General features: G+C 37.8%; 1 protein-coding gene across 1 annotated transcript in view; it reads right to left on the bottom strand.

The window, feature by feature from the left end:
* The window catches only part of LOC107091370 (leucine-rich repeat transmembrane protein FLRT1-like), a 77,333-nt gene that overhangs the window by 27,761 nt on the left and 27,341 nt on the right, over nucleotides 1-22,231 (bottom strand). The window contains exon 2 of the mRNA XM_015385236.1: nucleotides 524-809. The gene's annotated coding sequence lies outside the window, so the exon portion shown is untranslated. The remainder of the gene's footprint in view (nucleotides 1-523; nucleotides 810-22,231) is intronic.

Here is a 22,231-nt window from a genome sequence, read left to right as displayed (position 1 = left end):
ATATATATATATATATATATATATATATATATTCTGTGAAGAATTTCAAATGGTCAGAAAACCGCATGAAAAACGGGGTAATATTGGTTATTATGAGATGAATAAATCAGAATAACATTCTAATACTCTCAATATATGTAGGTTATTTCACATGCAATATGTTCAATATTAAGTCTGAAATAAGGAACTAATATATCCTGTCAAACCATTAAAGGAATGTCTTGGAATATTTTAAAACCTTTAACCGTATTTCAGAAATCTGCTTCCAATTTTAAATCTATCAAGAACATGCTGCAGACTCCTGGGCAGAGAAAGGAAGGAGAGAGTCTGAATCATAACAGAAAACCTCCAGCTGAGCTGAACCACATGGTATGTAAATTACTACTGCACACTGCCCTACACCTGGATTCAAAGGGTGGAATAATCATTTTAGATTTTCAGGGGGTTTTACTGTTTGACTCTCAGGGATACATTTTTGTCTTTTTTTTTTAATTAAAATACAGAAAATAATCCTTATACTTACTTTTTGAAGTGGGGCTGACAGGGAAGGAGATGATGCCACACCATCTGCACTATTCTTCCCCACGTAACTCTCTCTAAGGCTCCAAACTCTGCCCTCTCAGCCTGCTGTTTACACAGCAAACTCCAGGAAGCTGAGAGGGATGACGGCGTGTAGGAGTGTGCTCTCTCCTTCCTATACCAGCAGCTCTTTCCCTTTCTTCTGCGTTTTTTTCTTTTCTTTCTTTTTCCTTTTTAGCTTCCGGGCTCTGATGTAGATTAGTTGTCACCTCTGATTCCAAATCGGCTCCCTGCGGGGAAAGAGAGATGGAAACATGGTAAAGAATCGCATGTGAATATCAGTGTCAATCAAGTGTCATGATGGTACATTAGGATGAAACCGCAACTGGATTATAGATCAATGGCAGTCTCTTATTGTTACAGTCTCTCCGTTTCTATTTTTATTACTCTTTCATCCTTTCTTGGCTGAAGACAATAATTGTAATTCAGTCAGATGTCTATTTAAAATCAATCTGACTTTGGTTTAACAGGAAATAACATATTTAGGTAAACTTGATTTATTTATGTAAAAAAAAAAAACAGTTTAATAAAGGGGCTGTACTTTTTGTTAAGTTTTGTGAAAAAGGTTATTAAGATTCAAAATTGCTTATTGAAGTGGAGCTCAGAACAAATGAGCTTCTACAGTCTCAGAGCAACTCTAATCCAAAAAACATTATAACAATTGGCACTAAAGGATTTCATCTGATAAAAGTAGAGCAGAAATAAGGGAAATGCTGTTTGATTGATTTCTAACCATTATTCATATCAGACACTTTGGTTTTCTTTATGCAAAAAAAAATAAAAAATAAAGACAATGTTTTAATTACAATCTCCCTGGACACAACGATCGGGGAAATGTTGAAAAAGGTGTTACTTTCCTGCCACAACACTAACAAGCAGTGCGTTCTTTGAAACTTAACATTATGCTGATCGGTACAAATGCTCCTTGTTTTATTGTCTGTTCTGTTTTTCCTCAGAAGTTGAGATTTCAAACATCTGAGTCAGGGATTCCCCCTTACAGTAGGTCAGTCATTCATGTAGATTTTTTATCAAAACAATAAATTAAAATAAACTAAAACATTAACAGATTTTGAGTACTGCAGGATAAAAGCAACATATATACTAATACAATTTACCAATACAATACAATTAATTGAAAATAAATAAATCATAAAATAAATTATTTTTCTTTTACTGTTAAAAATATAATAAAAAATATATTTTAAAAAATAGATCGTATGTAAATAATTGCTTTATGACTGTTGATGGGTCTAAAATATATAATTATTTACTCCTGGTTACGATAATAATCTGGAAATGAAAGGATTCTGCAACACTATGAATAGGAGGTTGAGTTCATGTGACATTAACGAAATGGCCTCTTAACCTTATTCTACAAAGAGTAGAAACGTAATAAAACGTGTTATTTTACCCCCAAAAGAAAAAAAAAAACATCTGCGTAAGAGCTTAGGGTGATGTGAATTATAGTATTTACAAGTTCTATTCTCAGTACATATATTACACAGGAGGATCATTTGTAGACTACAGTCTCATATCAATTTTCCCTCTAAAATAACCCTCCCAATGAAGAAATAATGGCTGTCTAAAGATGGCTAACAAAGAAACCATTATGATTTTTGTTACATTTGGTCTGACTCCCTCTAAATAAGCTGTTAAATGTATCCCTTCAGAATGGTCTAATTTGTATTTAACTAAATAGAACATAAAGAGAGTTATTTATTGTTGGTATTAAGGTAGCTGCTTCTAACCTAAAAATAACCCCATTAAAATAAATAATTGAACTGTCCCTTTAGGTTTAGCCACATCAAAGTAATTTGAAAAAAAGCTAATCACACAAACAAACCTGATTAAAAATGAAGAAATAAAGAATAAATCGCAGCGCATGAAATTTCTTAATTACAAAATTACTTTTCCCCAAAGATGATGCTGTGAACTTTAACAAAGCAGGACTGCTCCAGTCTGTCACTGCGCTCTGAGTTTATTCTGACTGTGTCAATCTAAAAACTGAAGCTGTTATGGCACAAGACAGCATGCAGTCTTCCTGTCACTCACAATGAATAACTCCACTTGTCGTGAAACTAAGGCTCATCATATCATTGGGTTTGAGCTCAAAGCCATCAGTAGTAATGGCTCCCCGTCCTTCTTTAAAAATTCTCCATTAAAAAAATACTTACATGTTTTTACCCTGACTTTGACTGAAACGCGGGTTTTTTGTGTGTGTTTTTCACATTTTCAGAAAATGTCAAAATTGCTTTAGAGAAACCTTGAGGCATCGCAGATAAGATTGGAAAGAATAATAAATATAGATTTGATTTAATCTGTCGAATGATATTTCCTGACTGTAAAAAATAATATGTTGTTCAGGAGGCATTTAACTCGATGCTAAATAATTTAGAATATGATTATAATCACTACAGGACATAAAGCTGAATATGTCTCTGATATGAAAACCCCCAATAGATGCACAAAGAAATTGACTGGTTACTGAAAGTGATGTAGTTCAACCCTTTAATATGCCCATTTAATGCAATTATTTACATCTTTACTAACACATATAAAAAACGGAACAAACATGACTTGACCACTTACCTTTGCTCTTATGCGCATTTGGGAATTTAATCAAAAACAGCATTCATTATAAAAACAATAACATTAAAAGACAGCCAGTTCTCTATGGGTGTATGCCTATTGAATTTCAAAATAAAAGTTCTTCTAAATGATGGTGATAGGGGTCAATGTATTATTACACCTCTATTCACTGGAGTTCACCAGTTTCATCATCAGTAACAGTTTATTTAAATCTCAAATTATGGAACATTTTCTAATCAGTTAATGCATTATACCAGACTCTACCAGGCGATTGTGGAAACTCTTCAGAGCAGATGTTGTTACTGAGTAATGAACATCCAGTCTGAGCTGTTTTCATTAACGGTGGGGTGTTGAAAAATAAAGAGTGCAAAGAGATTTAAGAAGCTATATCAAAGAAACAACTTTCTACAACAAGTCATTCAAGCTGTTGGAGAGGGCAGGATCTAAAACAGATAACAGGAAGACAGAAGAGAGTCCAGTGACTTTAGTTTAAATCTTGTGAGCTTCAGCTTTTGTTCTAGATTGTTCTAGATAGATCAGTTCTGGATTGTTACCTGTTAGCAACACTTTGGAAAATTCAGAATAAAGTTAAGGATCTTCACAGACACATAGCTATTTCAGTGAAGCCAATGAAGCTAACATTGCTAACATAAGGTGTTTAAGTCAGATTAAATGTCAAATCTCTTTATTTTGTGTGTTATAAAGCCTTTTATACAGCTCCATCCCATCTCCTCCTCATGTAAACAAATGAGACCTGCTCTTCAATATCTTCTTTATTATAGTCCTATTGAGAAATTGATTAAATTTGGTTTTAGCATTTTAAAGCTTCAAACATCCCAGAAAGTTGTTCCCTTGTCTTGTTAAGACTGTCAGTCCTCATTTGGAAAGGCAATTTGCAGTGCAAACAGACAAGGTATGACCTTTGCTTAATTCATCTCTTAAAAAATATATATATTTATTTTTAGCCTGAATTGATTTTCAGGTTGTTTTCCCAAGTCTCCTCTCTAATAGCTTTATGTGTTGCATCTATATACTGTCTACTCACTGCACAGCAGAATAGTTCAAGAAATTGATGCAACTTAATTTGCCAAAGGACAACCTCTTAAAATATGGGATAGGATTTATCAAAGGATGTTTGCTAATATATCAAAAATATAACCATGACCTTTTTAACAGCACCTTCAGTTACAGGGAATTTATAAGTCCCTTAAGAAGGATGAGGCCAAAGCTGATCTGAAAAAGTATTTCTGGATCTAAATGTACTATCATTCAGGAGATAAGTGAAAGTTTTTGGGAATGTTTTTTTTGCTACCTTAACCAGTTTGTTTCCACCAACTCTCACTAGCTAACCTACCTATGTTAAATTGAAGCATCCCCACAGCATGTTACTGCCAGCAACATGTTGAATCATAATGTGGTGTATTCGAGGGGGTGTACCATGATATGTTCCTACAACTTTGTATACATCCCAAAAATGTATGTTTTGGGCCTGCAAAAATACTAACCTTGCTTAAACACTGAACTAAGTAAGTGAATTATGGTGCCCAAGACTAAACACGTAACCTGCGAAAATATTTGCCAGTTTCACATGTTTTTTGCTCTACTGACAATTTCCCTGGATAAAGAGAGCAATTCACACCATGTGCAAATTGGTTTGCTGTATTTACTGTGGGAAGCCAGAAGTAAGTCCATTAGATCCTACAGAGATTCTACCAGTTTAGAGAGTCTAGGAGTGGCTGGATTATTGCCACTTTCTGCATAGTGGGAATGGTGAGAAGACTCTCTGAAGCTCAGACAGGGGTATCAGAGATGTCAGAGCAAAAACCCCAGCAGAGAAAGCAGCAGAACCAGGAATTATGGGGGCGGCTGTGCTGCCCACTGTAGCAAAGGAACTACAGCAGCAAATTGGAGGAGGAAAATGGTAGATCAGAGAAGCCCGCCAGGAAAAACCGGGCCAGAGAGGGTGAGAGAAGGTGGTGGTTGGTCGGGTTCTACACTGGAGGTAGGAAGATGAAACAATCCTTCTAGGGCTATATTAAAACAGCTTTTTTAAAAGTAAACCACAAACTTCTAAAGATAATTCCCAACTTTCATACCTTGTCAACATTGTTTTATCTATCTTCAGTTTCTATTCAAAACTGAATAAAACTGCTTTTCCCTGTAGGTCACACCCACATCCAGGCCCTGATTAGTTTTCTCAATGTGAATGTTAACAGAAGTTCAATTTTCCTGCAAATTTCACTTTGCCTACTGTGCAACCTAGCCTCCCTGAATTCAGCAAAAATGCTCAATTCACCTCACTAGAAGTGAAACCTTTTCCCTGCTCCAGTACAGTTTAGCTTCACTCCAGCTGCAAAATTTGCATCAGCTGTGAGCGTACCTTAAAAGCCAACCTGTTGATAGATCCTCCAACCTAAACTGCAGATCTCTGCAGCTCTGCAATAGTTACACATGACTGTTAGCTGCTTCACCAACTAATTTATTGAAGTAAAGGTGTACTTATCATAATAAAGGGGGCTTACATAACCTTCACAATATGCAAGATATGACAACAACATATATTCCCCCACTTCCCCCACTTTCTATTTCTTTGTGTCAGTCTATCACATTACATCTAAATTAAATACATACAGTAAAAGATTGACGAAATGTGAAAAAGTCTGAAGTACATGAATTGTTTTACAAAGCATGGTAGCTACTTGCTTCAGTAATCTGTGTTTAGGAGTTACTTTCACATGTCCTGCTGCTGACACTGACATGCAGGCCTTCCCCAATGTCCCATTTAAATGTGCCACATTTCTTTCATGTTCCCACAAATCTGTCACGCCCACCCAAGGAGCTGTGCAGCACAGTTGGAAAACCTTTGAAGCAGATAAATACCTAACACAGATGTTAGGAGCAAATGAATAGCTGCATGCAGCGTTAGAAATATAATGTTGTCAGTGAACCCTGAGCTGCGACAAAGGCAACACCTTCCAGATCTCTGCATCCTGGGCAGACATCACTTTTCAGCTATGATTTAATGCCAGTGCATCATCAGTTATATGGATGGGCTGTGATTAAACAATTTTCAGAGCCAATGTGGCAGAGCGGCATACTGAGGGGAGTCAAACCCGCACGCAGGGGAGAAAGAAAAGCTTTATTATGGAGGAGCTCATATTTAATCTACACAGAGCATGATCTGTATGGACAACAACTGTTTTATTATCATAACAACATGGAGATCTGTGGTAATTCATAGGAGGAGACGGCAGCAGCAGAGGCTTTCAATCAGAACAAACAGTGCTGTTCAGTTTGAATAATTTCTCTCTGCAGGCTACTTTGATTAAATGAGGAGGCTTTTTTGCTATTTAAAACCAAAACAGGAATCCAAGAGAGTTTAAAACAACCTCTCTGAGGAGGTCTGACATTGCCAGACCATCTTCTTTTTCCACTCATAAGCCCTTGGCCTCGCCACCACCTCACATGGTCCCTCCTATCATTGCTATGACACTTCACTGACCTTTTGATACCCAGCACTGACATACAGGTTGGGTTGCATATCCTCAATTTTGAAGCTTAAATCTCCAATTGGATTCCTGCCAAACACCTCCCCGATTGACCTTGACAAGGCTGAGTCGATGTCCTCCCCTCAGAAATCCTGCCCTTAACAAGAGCTGTCAATCACAGTGATGAGCCTAGCACTTTCTCTTCCCTGAGCCACGTTCAGGTTGATCTCATTCAACCAGCTGCCTCTGCTGCTGCTATTGCAGATCTGCTGTGTGCAAAATCTGCTGACTCAGGTCCACAAATAGTCTTTGTCTCCCATCTGGACTGCCGCAACTCCGATGTGGTTGAGCAACCTGAAATAACTGCAACACAACAGCTGAGATCAGCTTAAACATACGTCCTTTTTTAATGTTTTCCAACACTGATTGTTTAGTTTTATACTTTATCCTCTGCACCAGCTTTAATCAACTCTTTTTTGGGGGAAAAGAGGGACATTCAGTCAAAAAGTTTTGAGCTGATTTTGGAAAACAGCATAAAAAATTATGTGTTTCCTTCAAAGATGAAAGGAAAACTGTCATGATCTGCCCTGATGGCTCAGCTTCATTTTTCATTTCATTCACCTGTCTAACTCTTCGCGGTTTTCTAATTATCACTCATCCACCTGCGTTGGGTCCTTTATGTTCGGTTCAGCCCGAGCAATCAGGGCCAAATCATTATTTGTTTTCCATTTGTCTGTTGGTTTCATTTATTCGCTAGTTCATGTCCTGGTTCGGCCAGTGGGTTGAGAGTTTTCATGTTTCCACGCAGTGAATGGACTGGACTGTTAAACCAGAATCAGTGATGGGTTGCGCCCCGCCCCTGCAGTCGCTGCAGTCACAGTTCAGTGTGTGCTTGTTTTTGTGTTATTAAATGTTTTGAACTCCCCTACTGGCTGTCTCACCTTGAATACTGTGTCCATCTGTCCCGTTTATGACAAAAACAGATGTCAAGGCAGCAAATAATCCTCCTGCTGTCTGTTTGAGCATCCCTTCTTGGTTTCGTCCTGTCCTAAACCTATAATATTACAAGTACAGCGATAATTCAGGTTGCAGGCAAGGTTACACATCTATTAACTTGAGGTGAGTTTTCAGTGCCAAACTGCATATTGTTGACAGTTAAACTAACCACTAATGGACTTCCAGGGTCTGAACAGTGATACAGATCTCATCCTTGGAATAACATTTGACAGTTACATTTCATATTACGAACAACCTTGAGCATCCTCTTCATCAGACTGTTGCACAGCAGAGTCTCTTCAGTCAGAGGTGTCCGCCAACTCGCTGTAATACAGACCACTACAGGAGATCCATCCTGCTTAGTGCCATCAACACCTAAAACTATTGAAGAAACTTCTATAACATGAACCAAAACATGCATTTCACCCTTTGTTTTTAATGAAGAATTTTTCAAAAGACCTGAATTTTTTTTGTTGTCACAATTCACCACTGCTGCTAATTAAGGCAGACTTATTTGAACTAAAAGAACAAGATAGAACCCAATTTGAAGTGAAAAGGTGTAGTAATGGTGATTTATTCCCTCTTAAACTGCTGTTCCCAGGCTTTCAGCTACATTAATCCCAATGGTCTTCCAGCTGTGGCTTAAAGGTCAGGAATGGAAAGGAAATTTTGCCATGCAACGTGGGCAAAGTAAGTTATACATTCTCCTTCATAGAGAGAGTGGAGTGATACCTGCAGCTTATCTTTATCTTACTAGCACTGAGAAAATAGCTGGAGGTGCAAATTTAATTTAGTATAAACACTTGGTGGTGTTAAACACTGCAAGCCTACACACTAATATACCCAACACTTTCAATGCAATTTTTTTACTAAGGACAAATGATCAGACACCGAATTGGAAAACCATTCAGATGTTCCTAGAGCAGATCAATGTAAACTCCCCATCCTTTACTGGGGCTTTTTGGTCAAAGAACAGGGTTTGATTTCATTATCTGAAAGTCTACAGAGTAACAAGCAGGCACTGGCTGATAATGACTGGTTTACCTTGACATAATCCTTTTTCCTGATGTATAAGGGTTTAAGCTTTAAAAAAATATACTCTTGGAAGAGCGTAATTAAAGCAGGAGCTCATACCATGCTATAGAAAACAATACAATTTCCAGTTCCAGTGTTTGCAAAAAGTCTGCATTTTATTGGGATCTTTTAAAGGAAAAGTAAAGGAAATATTTGCTAAATGTTTTATCAAAAAGTAACCTCAAACATGAGATGTGCCATCAACCAATATCTTTCAGATGTTTCAATGTGTATTTCAGTCCATTATCCAAGCATGGACAGGGTACATTAGCACAATGACACCTAGACTGACAAACCAGACAGGTAGACCATTTATCAGAGAAAAACTGAAACACCTATGAAACACCCACTGAGGGCACAGAACCTCTCCATCCAAATTGATGCTGCTTAAATTATGTTTTAGAAAACTGTCCATAATGTCTGTGGTGAAACAAGGTGGAGGCAATGTCATACTGTGGGGATTCATTTCCTTGGCAGGGACAAGGAAGCTGTTGATGGGAAGATGGGTGGTGCTAAATGGAGGATAATCCTGTAAGAAAAAAATGCAGCTGCCATTAACTGCTATTACTTTATTATTTGCTGTTAAATATTATTATAACACAACTACAAATATGTTGCAGGACTACACAGTAAGTTAATGTCATGATCTTGGCGCTGATGGCTGGCTTAATTGCTCATTTCATTCACCTGTCTAACTTTGCCCTGTTTCTCATCACTGCTCATCTGATTCACCTGCTCCTGCTTCTATTTGAACTGCCACGCACCAGCCATCAGGGCCAGATTATTCTTGAGCCATTGGTGAGATTTTTGCCCAACGTTACTAATAGTGTCCTGATTATCTGATCCTGAGGGGATTTGGATGGGTTAAATGCAGAGGTGAATTTCTCCAGTGTGAGATTAATACATTTCAATTATTTTTATTATTACTGTGGACTGAACCTGGATTTGCCTCTTAACTTCGCCCTCTGGATTATCCTGTGGATTATTCTCTGTCATCTGCTTGGATCTGATCTCCTGTCAGTTCTGTGTCCTTCAAGGCTTCGGTGTCTGGATCTCTCTGTGCTACAAGGACTGCGTCTTGTCAGCTGACCGGTTGGTATAATCTTGTTCTCTGGCCTCCGTCTGAACTCTAAACCAGGTTAGTGACTCACTTGTTCAGATCATCCTCCGTCAGATTTTCATGGTGACTAACCTTTGTTACCTGCCTCGCATGCCCTAGCCGCTGCTGCGGTAGATCCACAAACTATTCGTTGTTGCTCAAATAAATGATTTTTAAGCTATTCCACCGTCTGTCTTTCATGAATACTAGGTCCATCTGTTCTGAGTCATTACAGTTAACTTGGCTGACATCTAAAATAAAGTGCTTATTTACTTCACCAATCCAACTTCAGATCAGATTTCAGTAAATGTTTTGTTCTGCGGAAAGGCACAAACCATTTTTCCTTCTGGTTCACAATCATATATGCTTTAACACTTTGTTGGTCTATTGCAGGAAATTACCGGAAACGATTTTCTAGTTAAAAAGTGCCAAAATTTAAAAAGCTCAACGAGTATGATAAAATTCATATGGCATTATAAGAGTTGCAGTTGTTCAGATCTGTATTTCTGTTAAAAATTGATTTAACAATATTCTAGGATATAACTAGAAGCTTCAAATGGCTACCACCTAACAGCTGGTCACTATGCACAGACAACTAGGTGCAGAACCTGAAGCTGAAGAGATCTGACGCTCTCACACTCACTGCTCCCACACAGACAGATACACCACGATGTGATCAGACTCTTAACGCAGCTGCACATGATGTGTATTCACTGACAGGCAGGTGGCGGAGAGCCGCATCGCCGGGGAAGACAAAGATGAGACAAAACGTTGTGGCAGATCATCTCACACAAACAGTTGGCTCGGACCTTGAAGTTGTCTTCACTCTTTACCAGTCATTTCCTGCATGAACCGTCTCACTGATATCTGAGAGAGAGCTCTCTCTTTCCATGCTAACTAAGGACTGTCACAGACCTAATAAGAAAGCTTTTACACGCTTAATTAGGAGACACTGTAATGTGGTGTGTAATGCTCAATTTACTCTATATGATTCCCCTTCTTGTCCTCTTTAATTTCATTCTGAATCAATCTATCAGACTCTTTTTTTCCTCCCCATTAAGCGGACCTTTGCACATTAAAGGCCCACATTGACTGTCCAGTTTGCTCTTGTCGACTCCATTTTGAGCCCCTCTAATAGCACCCCTCCTCACTGCCATCTCTTTTCACCCATTTCTTTTAATTCTCAGACTTCTTGTTGGTAATGCAGGCAGAGGAGGTGACAGAAAGGGAGACCAAATGTGTAAGGGAAGAAATGAGGTGGAATACAATAATCAAACACGGGCTTGCTTTCACCAAAACGCACACAGTACAGTAGGCATGCAGCCACAAGGACTTGCAATGTAAACATGGAGGGAATATAGAGTGGAGAGGAAAACAGAAGCTGTGAAAATAGAGTGTGGTAGTGCTGAAGCCAAAGTGGATGAGTAAACAGACCAGTCACACTGAGGAGGAGGCAGAGGACGGGAGGACGTAAGGAGAAAAAGGCAAAGAAAGTAGACACTTGGGATAGGATAGCATACTAAGGCTGGCAGTTTAAAGATCTGCATGTTTGGACGTTAATTAAAAGTTATCCACTGATTAATTTCACCATGGCAAATTGTTTCCCTTGCCATAAAAACCTGCACGTATCCCGAAGGGAGGGAGCCAGGTCAGTAAATCTGCCAGCCATGTTTTTCATGCTCTCTGCCTTTGACGGTAATGAGGCGAGCCATTGTGATTGGCTGTTCAGCTGCTGATTAGAAGCAGTTCCCGCTAATACATGGATTAACTTTGGCATTTTGCAGGGGAACTTTAAAGTTCAGCAACACCAGTTAAAGTTATTTCATTCTAAGTATCTATTTCACTTAGAAGTTCTGCTTTTGTGTTTGGTGTTTCAAACTATTAACAAACGTTCTTACTCTCTTTAAAAGCAGCAAACCGCTTTGATCATGTCTTACCAATTTGGATAATTGTTTTCTATGCCTGTTTTTATTAAACACTCATTTTTTTCGTATAAAAAACTTAAGAATACATCTACAGTGGATGTATGGCTTGCTATAGTGCTTCAGACAGAGGTACAGTGTGGTTCTAATTGGGTTCAGCTCTGGTTTAGAGTAAAGCTCTACGAAGGATGAACAGTAAGGCTTGATTGTACACAAAATGTACAGAAATTCTTTAAGTTTAAAGGCAATCATGATGTTGTTATGTGCAAATAGGTTTTTTTTTGCTGTTGTTATTTTTCACATCCATGAGCCAATCTCCAAAACCCTCACTAAACTTCTTATTAATCAGCACATTGCCAAGACAGCTCTACTTCCTTTGTCAAGCATCACACCAGAACTCCTGACCCACATGGCAGAATGGATTTGGTACCATTAGCATTGTTTAGTGAGTTAAGGATAGAAATAAGTAGTTTTAGTACCATAATTACATTTTTTATGGACACCCGGATGTATATCTGTTCCCGCATGCACAGAACGGATCGGGTAGTGACAATGACCACCCAAGCAGATCTGGTAAACAGAAAGTTTCTCTGTTTTTAATTGATTTCTTTTTTTTTTACAGGAGTCTGCCATGAGAAAGGCATTATTCAAAAATATCAACAGCCTTTTAATGATAGCCTTTTACCTTAGAATGAAAACGGGTATGTTTGATAAAAATATTAACCGGTTTTATAGCATGCTTTTTTCTCAAACACTGTATGAAATATATCTACTTTGTTTCTTCAGTTCATGATCAGAGTAAAAATAATTTGAATACCATTAAATATAGTTGAAGAGTGACTGAATCATCTGAAATCAGCAACAGAACCATCACAGAACCCTGATTGAAGATCATCACTTATGAATATGAATAATCAGGATATAAACTACAATAATCAAGTTTCAACAACACAAGAGGGAAGAAGATGAAAATGGTTTAGAGAACCTTGTCCAACCCTTCTTTACTGCTCATGCAATAGGCCTGCCGTCAAGGGAAGAGTACTTATTTTGTGTACGAAAAGTGTATGAAGAACCATGCTGAGTGTAACACAGTATTCATTAATGTGAAGATGATGTGGAGTCTTTGATTGTAATCAGAGTGGCCAGTTATAGTGGCCATGCTGCCAACAGCATGGTGTTAAGTTCTGCCAGTAACCACAGGAACAATGGGGCCACAGCCTACGGATGAGGCCGGCTCAGCAGGTCCGGCCTCATGTTCTGGACCAGCAGCCCTGAGTCAAGGATATACTTTCATTCCTGCCACCATGATTCCCCAAGCACCACCTAAATCTTTTTCAATCTACAACCACAACAATAAACAACCAGTAGCTATAGACATTTGTGCCCACTCAAAACCCCTCATGACCAAATTTGATAACATTTGACAAGTACCCACTGCATTCATAATAATCCCCTAAAGAGCTTTGCAAAGACCATCCAAGCTGGGCTCAGTTTTTGTCACAGTAGCGTCATTAACAAGTAAAAACACAATGTTAAAGGCACAAAACATTTTTATGCACTCATAGTTAAATCAAGTTTTAAAAACCACATGCATTTGGGGTTTTACTTTTGGTGCAGTTTGATCTGTCATGGCTGATTAAGACAGAAAGAGTGATGATCAACAAGTGGTGTGTAGAGTGGAACTCTCCCCTGCTTCTTGGTTGTTTGCAAGATGTCAGTCTGTCAAAGCTGCAAAGAGGGCTAAGGCAGAGGAACTGCTGGAAAAGAATCGCTTGGCTGGTTTTCTTTTTCTTGATAGCCATGCCTTCACTACTTACACAACAGTCCAAAAGTTTGGGAGCAAAGTCAAATGTGAACTAAGAGAGACTGCAGGTTCAGTGCTTTACTCTGCAACAACCAAAATACACATTTTTAATACAATTTGTGGGCTTTTAAAATCTTTTTACATAGGTTTTGCTTTGTTAAAGTAACTTAATCTGGCTTAATAATAGATTCAGTTTTTATTTATTTTCAATACAAATTCTTGGAAAGTTTCCCAACCCTAAAGCCAAGATCTTGTCTTCATTTTCTACGTGTTTAACAGGTGGCTGTTAATATCAGTTTATACCCAGCAGTAATTTAAGGGAAAGAGTGCACATCTATGAGAGCACAAAGGGACCACAAAGTGATCATATACACCCTAATCTGGTATTGTGATCAGGCATTTTAATCCATGGAAGCACTATTCAAAACTAATTAGTTTACGTAACTATGGCTTGAAATAAGCATCTTGGTGAGAGACTAAAACTAGGAGCTGGTTTTACAGAGGAGCCTGATAAATAAAATACAATCTGCCTCCGATTCTACCTGAAAAGCTTAAAGGATATGAGAGCACTTTTATATGATGGGAACATATGCAACAGTCAGGTCTCTTGATGGAGCTTGACTGCTAAGAATTTTTATAATTAATTGAAAATGGAGAATTGTAAGCTTTCTTCCCCAGGGAGCCAATAACAAGAACCTGAAATTAGAGAAGTATGACTCATTTCTGGTCCTCATTCGATTCTTTCTGTAGCACTACAGTATTCTACAGATTTATTTTGTATTGTTTTCTATAGGCGATGAAGCAACAAATACACATTGGCCACGTTTCATTCTCACTCTTAACTTTAGCAATTCCGCTCAGGTGTACAACCATCATAAGTTCCTTGATGTTTGGGGTCATTTTAATAGATATATACAAAATAATGAGCTAAAATTATTTTCGTACTCATCCGGAACTGTATTTTTTAAATTGTTTTTCTTATTTCTTATTATCGTTATTATATTGATAATATTATTGATATTTCATGTTTTATGGCAAACTGCCTTATACAAAGTCTCCAGAAAGTTCTGTTGTTCGCTTTGTCTCTGTCTCATGCTTGATCACGCTCTATGGTTTGATGTGTGCGTATTGTATCCTCTTTTATCAGTTCTCCAATAAGTACACTATCTTTTTTTTTTTTACTGTTTTGTCTTGTTGATTTTTGTTTTCGTTGTATTTTTTTATTTTTTTGTCTTGGCTGTTTAACTTTGAAAAATCATAAATAAGCAATACTGCTTAGGTGAAAGACCGAAGTTAAAGAAAGTTGTTTACTAGTGGCTTTAAATGACACGTGCTGGTCAAAAATGACACCAAGGTTTAGTTTAAATAGTGTACTCAATGGAAAGATTCTTATTTGACCTAAAAGATAACACCCACGAGGATAGATACCATTCATAAGAGTTTATTTTACATTAAGCACGCCATACCTGATAAAAACTATGTATACAGGAACTTATTTTGCTTGCAACACGGTAAACTTTCTCTAAAATGTAAAAGTAATAATAGATCATATATATTGCTTAGCAAAATAGTTCCACTATTTGGCAAAAAGCTGGCCACTTTCGTCTCTTGCTAAAACTGTCCTGATGGGCTTTAATCTAAACATTTGTTTGATCATTTTGTAATACAAGTACTATTTAAAACCATATGGGTTTATTACACTCAACAAAAATATAACCACAACACTTTTGGTTTTGCTTTGAGATGAACCCATGAAACAAAACAGCACCTTTCAGATTGGCCTTTTATTGTGGGCAGTCTAAGGCACACCTGTGCATTAATCATGGTGTCTAATCAGCATCTTGATATGGCACACCTGTGAGGTGGGATGGATTATCTCAACTAGGAAGAAGTGCTCACTATCACAGGTTTACACTGGTTTAAGAACAATATTTGAGGGAAATTATTATATTTGGTATATGGAAAAAGCTTTAGATCTTTGAGGTAATCAGATAAAAATGGGAGCAAAACCAAAAGTGTTGCATTTATATTTTTGTTGAGCATATATAAAGTAGTATTTGTGTTGTTATGTCTTTATTTTTACATCTATGTTCCCCTTAAAACATTATATAAGTTTTTACTAAAAATATATTTTAAAAACTCTTTATTTGACCCTTTACAACCAAACATCGTTTGATGAGCAGACTGACACTGTAATTCGGATGCATCTATAAGCCAGTAGCCTGTTTTCCCTGAATTTACCTGGGTCTGAAGTTCCCGCACTGCTCGGAGGATATGACGTCCAACAGTGTTAAATAAGTCTGACCTAGAATAGGTATTCAAGATGGATTATATTGATAATCAGAAGCGACCTGCATTCAGCTGAACTGAGAGACCTACTGTATGAGAATTTAACGTAAAAAAGTGAAGTATGAGCTACAAGAATAAGCAGAAAAGTGCTGCAGCTCTGTGTTTAAACCACAGCTGGCAGAATCATTAGAAAACTCCATAATGCCTCTTTAAAAAAAATCTACTTTTTAATATCTATAATCTGTGTCAGTTGGACGTTGCGCAATACATCACTTTCAATCACGTGGATCAAATCATATCAGAATAATTTCAACCTGGGCCATTTAAATGTCATCCTTTCTGCAGTAGCTTCATGACCATCTTTAGAGTAAGTTAAGTACCTGAAGGCCTGTAGTGCATCAGTCAAGATAATCAAGCCTAAGCCTGATTGATGTAAAGGTACATCCCTACTTAGAGCTCTACCTTCTCAGCAGAAATACTCTTTAAAAATCTCTTCCCATTACGTCACTGTAAAACCCAGACTTTGCTGTACTCTAGTCTGATTTTTGGGGAAATATTGTTGACTAAATAATGCATGTTATTTGTAATTTCATTTATGCTAATAGATGACTTCTGATGGTCAGATTAAAGGGAGCACAATGTAAATGAATGAATCATGTTCCTTACATTTTACAACCATCTTCTTTTTGCATTAGTCTGCCCATTAGAATCCAAATAAAAAGACAAAATGATAAAAAGGTGTGAATACTTTTGCTCTGAAAATACTGCCCTCATTTTTGAAGCAAAAATCTATTGAAAATGTGACTCAACATAGTTTGTAAAATGCTGTTCAGAGTCTGATGGACGTGTAAGTTTTTCAGACACTTTGATTTCCATGTTTTGATGTGCAGCAGCTGCAGCGCTGAGATGAGCTTGCAGACATAATGTTTAGTTTATAGTAGCACAAAGCGATGTAATTTGTTGAGTAATATTTAAACAATAACTTATCTCACTGATTGGTTTACACAAATAGCATTCCCAGTGGCAGCATCTTAACAAACTGAAATGACATTTGCAGGTTCATTTGCATATTGTTTTATGTGCTCCAGCAGCCATAAATGACACGAGCAGCACACTTTTCATCCAGACAGGTTCGAGCACTTGTTCATCAGCATAGGGCGGAGGACATGTTATCATTAGTTACATATCTATGTTCTTACAATGAGTCTACAAATAATTAATATGCCTCAAACTCTTCCTGGGATTTTATATGATTTTTTTTTTCTTAAAGAAATGACAAATCTGAAAAGTGTGGCATGTATTTACATTTAATCCCCTTCAGTCAGTAATAACACAACCATATTTCACGGCAATTCTTTTGAAAGTGTGTCCTTGCATTTTTATTTTTATAGTAATCTTTGCTCATCCTTCTTTGCAAAACATTAAAGATCTGTTCACTTCAATGGATACAATCAGTTAACATCAGTCTGCAATGGATTCCTTATTTGATTTGCAGCTCTGGCCGGATGTTGTTGCATGGAATGAACTAGTAAACCCGGTTAGTGACTCGCGTTCATAATCTTCCTCCAACAGATTTACATGGTCACTAACCTATGTTTCCTTTCTCCAGAGGTTCCTGCGCAGATCAGTTTTTTTATAAACGCCTTTTTGAATTATCTATCTGTCTGCCTTGAATACTGGGTCCTTCTTTCTGAGCCGTAACAGTAGGGTTCTGTGGTCCTGTTTGAATGGTGAGCCTTCCAGCCTCTGACAAGCTCTCTTGTTTAAATCAATTTATTCTATCAACTTTAACCAAAAACAAGGCAACAGCATGACACTTCGACTGCCATGCTTCACAGAGGGAATAGGTTACTGAAGCTGATGTGGATTTGTTTTCCGTCACACGTAGGATCAGAAAATTCACTCTTCCTCTAGAAGGAGCAGCTTCTTCATTTAGCTTCTCCTCATGGTGCATTGCAATCAACCTGCTGGACATGTTAATAGCTTCTTCTGTTGGGGTGTTGCGAAGTGCACCAGAAACATCAAACTCCACCTGAACAGTGGATCTGTGCAGCTCATCTGATGATACCGCAGGCCTTTTAGTTCTTCGGTTTAAGTGGGCGGCCATGTCTTGCTAGTTTTGCAGTTGTGCCTTACTGTTTCCATTTTTAGAGAATGGATTAGAGTATAAGATATTCAGAGCTTGGCACGTTGTTTCATTGCTTTAAATTTCATACCATAATCATTGACTTGGCTCATTCATTGCTCTTCATGAGATCAGAACTCTAAAGAGCTGCTGGATTGAAACAGAGATTAAATGCACACTTGGATTGTATTTAGTGGTAAGGTTACAGTGCTCTGGGACAAAAAAACAACAATAAAGCTCAAAAAAGTAAAACGTCAGCACATGGAATCACTTTCCATCATTAAGCACTGAAATAATCCTGTTAAAGAAGTAAAGACTATGACTTTAAATGGGTAAAGACAATTTAGATTAAAAGCAAAACACTGGCTACTTAAATAAAATAAAGAAGAAAATATTCTTTTTTTGTTTTTCATTTTAACTCAAAAGCAAAAATCAGAGATATGAGCCAACAATAAGCATACCATATAATTCCCGGTCTAGAACCCCAGCTGATTATTAAATGAGTATTCATTTCAGGTCTTTTGCTGTAGGGGATGGATTTCCAGAGAAGTCTTCTTTCCTCTAACAACCTTTCAGCAAGCATTTGTCTCAGACGCAGACTGTAATCATATTGCATTCACAGCGTTATATTTCCTTCCTGCAAGAGGCCGAGCCATGCAAACGTGAGATATTCGGGCCTCTCGGCAATCAGGAATTCACATGTGCCTCTCTGCGGGACGCATTATAAGAAAGCCACAAGGCAAGACAGCCGTGTGCGTGGCAAGCCAGCACGCGCCAGTCACATCGAGGCTGTTTTTTTGACTTGGAGTGGGAGACAAATTGCAGCGTTGCAGGCTGAAATGGTTCATAGCCTCAGCTGAGTCTGATAAATTCTGCCCGCTGAGCTCCACTAATCATTGCAGCCTGTCACTGACACGCCCACCTTCCCCCAGAGAGCCGACAATCACACTCCTGATCTGAGGGCAGCCACCAGCAGACCCTGTGTAATGCACGCTTAAAGGACACACCCATTTGGGCCCCTACACAAATTCACAATGAGGTGTGGAACGGACCACAGATGAATCCAGTTTGTTCTTCTTCTCTCTTTGGTTACCACCAGCCTGTAGCCATAAATCACACACCACATCATTAACATTAAATATTTGACCCTTAATTGTTTCACCTTTTTTTCTCCTGTATAGAAACAAACACACCAAGCACAGTCATTTGTTAGCAGGATCAGTGTAATGGATGCAATGACTGGAAATAAATAGGCAATCTAAGTGCTGGACACCTCACTGCCTCCCGCTGACCACCCCCTCCTCCGCTCCCTCTCATACCTTTTCCTCTTTGTCCTTTCACACACACACTCAAAAACACACGCTCTCACACATGCACCATGGATCACCTCAGAATCGAAACAAGGTGGAATAAGTGACAAGGTCAGCATTGTTGGTGAGGGAAAAAAACAACAACATGTGAGATGGAAAGGAAATTAGGAAGGACAAGAGAAGCGAGGTACAGGGGGGCATGCAGACAGCGAAGACTAATCTTGCGAATGAGTCACCACTGGATGGTCTGTTTAATGATAAATCTGCAGCTCCGGAAGAAAGCAACAGATCCCATTATCACTAACGAAACGACTTTTTCATCCATTTCAGTTTAGGAGCGTCGACCACAGCACCTGTTCATTTTCTTCCATGGCGACCTGCAGCTTGCCAAGCTTCAGTTCACCAAGCACTTCTCAGTGTTTGAAATGAAACGAAAAATAAGGAATAAGGCATCTCAGCCTGTGGGTGAGCTGAATGTTGCTGATCAAACATCTTAGAAGACCTGATCCAAGCATCGCTCCGTCTAGGCTGTAGATTTTTATAAAATACTACAGAGATATGCTTATCTTAAATGTGTGGAGAGTTCTGTATTCAGTTCTTTTAGTCTTATACCCATGTATAAAACCTAGTGCTATTTTTAAATTATGTAATTAGTGCTTATGAAGCTTTTAAAATCATATTAAACTAGAAAGTACTACAAGAAGTCAAGCTACTTCTAAATTATTTAGCCATGTAGCAAAAGACACAATTTAATTTTCTTTTTTTTAATTGTCTAATATACACTATATAGGTGGAAAAATTCCACATTACAATGAACATGCCACAGCTGCTGTGAAACATAGTGGTGGCAGTATCATGTTGTGATAGGAGCTGATAGTAGAATGAAAGAAGTTAAATGGAGGATAATCCTTGAAGAGAAGGTTAGCTTCCATAAGGACAAGAATCAGGAGCATTAATGGATCGAAGCGTCTCTTTTCTTTAAAATGGCCTAGTCAAAGTTCCAACCTAAATGCAATTGAGAATCTGTAACAAGACTGAAGAACTGATTATTACAAATTCTCTTTATTCTTTCTGAGTGATTTCATCCAGACAGGATGAAAAGCAGGGGTCTTCATATCCAAAGAGCCACAAAGTCCAGCTAAGTAAAGCTTGTTTAGAACCGCAAAATATCACGATTTTTTTTATATAAAAACACAACCTATTATTCTTGTTAAATATTTGCAATAAGAAATCTGTTGCCATTTTAAGCAACCAAGAGCTTATTTGTATTTTTTGCTTTAAAAATAAGGAAGAACATAAAACAATTCATAAAACTGAACCATGGTTTTATTTTTCTGTGGGGTATTATTTGATGTAAACAGAAATGATAATATTAAAACATCTAGTTTCCAAGCTAATTATGGGGGAAAAAAAAGCTCTAAAAACAGATTTTTGGTGCTTTCCAATATTTTTTTATAAAAACCACAAAAGTGTCAAAGACTGGTATTTGTTCTTATAGTACATTATTTAGTTCTTTATATTATTTTTATCCACTCTTAATTGTGATTGTAGAGGGTCCAAAGAGTCACATGCAGCTTTGGAGCTGCAGGTTGTAGACCCCTGATTTAAAGAACTTCCATAAGATTAATTGTCTAGAAAGAAGGTTGAAAGGCTGGTTGAGACGTATCCCAAAAGATCTGCAGTTGCGTTTATAACCGAAATTGGCTCTACAAATAATTAAATCAGGATAGCCAATTACCAATTACCATAACAATGTTTTTTCTACTACACTATATTCATTGCTCTGATGTGAAAGTTTACCAAAACTCACAATAAAGCACAGACAGATTTGTAAAATATTAAAGTATCAAAAGTTTAAGAGGTGTGATGACTTTTCTTCATGATGTAACTGTGGTTTCAGATGAAAAATAATGTGCAATTTCATGGTTTTCCTTTTTTTCTTGTTTTTTTAACAACTATGTTTCAGATAATCTCCTGTCTAAAGCTGGAGATGTAATAAAAATGCACGGTGAAGTGGCCATGGGATTAGTGCTGCAATCAAACCATGTCCAAAGATTTGCTCGAGGGAAATTTTTTCAGTCACTAACAAGATATTTGCCTTTCAGTTTTCAGCAGCAGTCAGAAAAAATTACTGCAACAGTCTCCAACAGCCGTCTCATTGTCAACTTCTTCAATTACTTCAGTGCTGACAAAATTACATCCTGCATATTCTATCATCCAACAAACAAGAAAAACGCCAACTCCATTTAAATAGTCCTCCACTGCCCCTGTAAACATTTTGAACGTGGGCTTTTTAAAATCCATGTGCTGAAGGGATGGGTTTGAAAATGCAGGACAAGCAGCTTGTCATGTCCCCACTCGACATACATACTCCCGCTAAGGCCCTCCTCATTGAAAATTGATTTGATACTAGCTGATGTCAGTTCTAATGCATTATAATCCTTTGTCTGTATGGTTCCCACCCACGCACACACCCAACTCCGTACCACTTATCAACAAGCCATACATCAAAGTGTCCACTTGCTGATCCAGTAAAGCATATGTATATGGATGCATTAATCTGTCCCCTCTTTGCCATATTAGCATCAGTCAGGAATTGTCATGTTGTCTGAGTATTAGAGTTATGCTTTCAGTTATATATGCTAAATGGTTATTAATAAACAAGTTCCAATCAAGTAATAGGTCTGCATTTTATATATCTGAGGATTTATTATATTCTAATGGACGCATTTGGTAACTGGAGCACATAACTAGAGGGGGCATATCTAAAAAGCATGGTTCTGGAGGTTTCAGTTCGCTTTAGACTGGAGCACCTAAGAAAAAAGGAAATGTGTGAAGATTTGGTTTTATTAACATGGATATAGGTAGAGAGAATAGATGGATGGATGGATGGATGGATGGATGGATGGATGGATGGATGGATGGATGGATGGATGGATGGATGGATGGATGGATG

This window comes from Cyprinodon variegatus, unplaced genomic scaffold, assembly GCF_000732505.1.
Source record: "Cyprinodon variegatus isolate N-32 unplaced genomic scaffold, C_variegatus-1.0 Scaffold334, whole genome shotgun sequence".
Lineage (NCBI taxonomy): Eukaryota > Metazoa > Chordata > Actinopteri > Cyprinodontiformes > Cyprinodontidae > Cyprinodon > Cyprinodon variegatus.
Note: the sequence above shows the minus strand (reverse complement) of the source record. Positions and strands in the feature narration are given on the sequence as shown.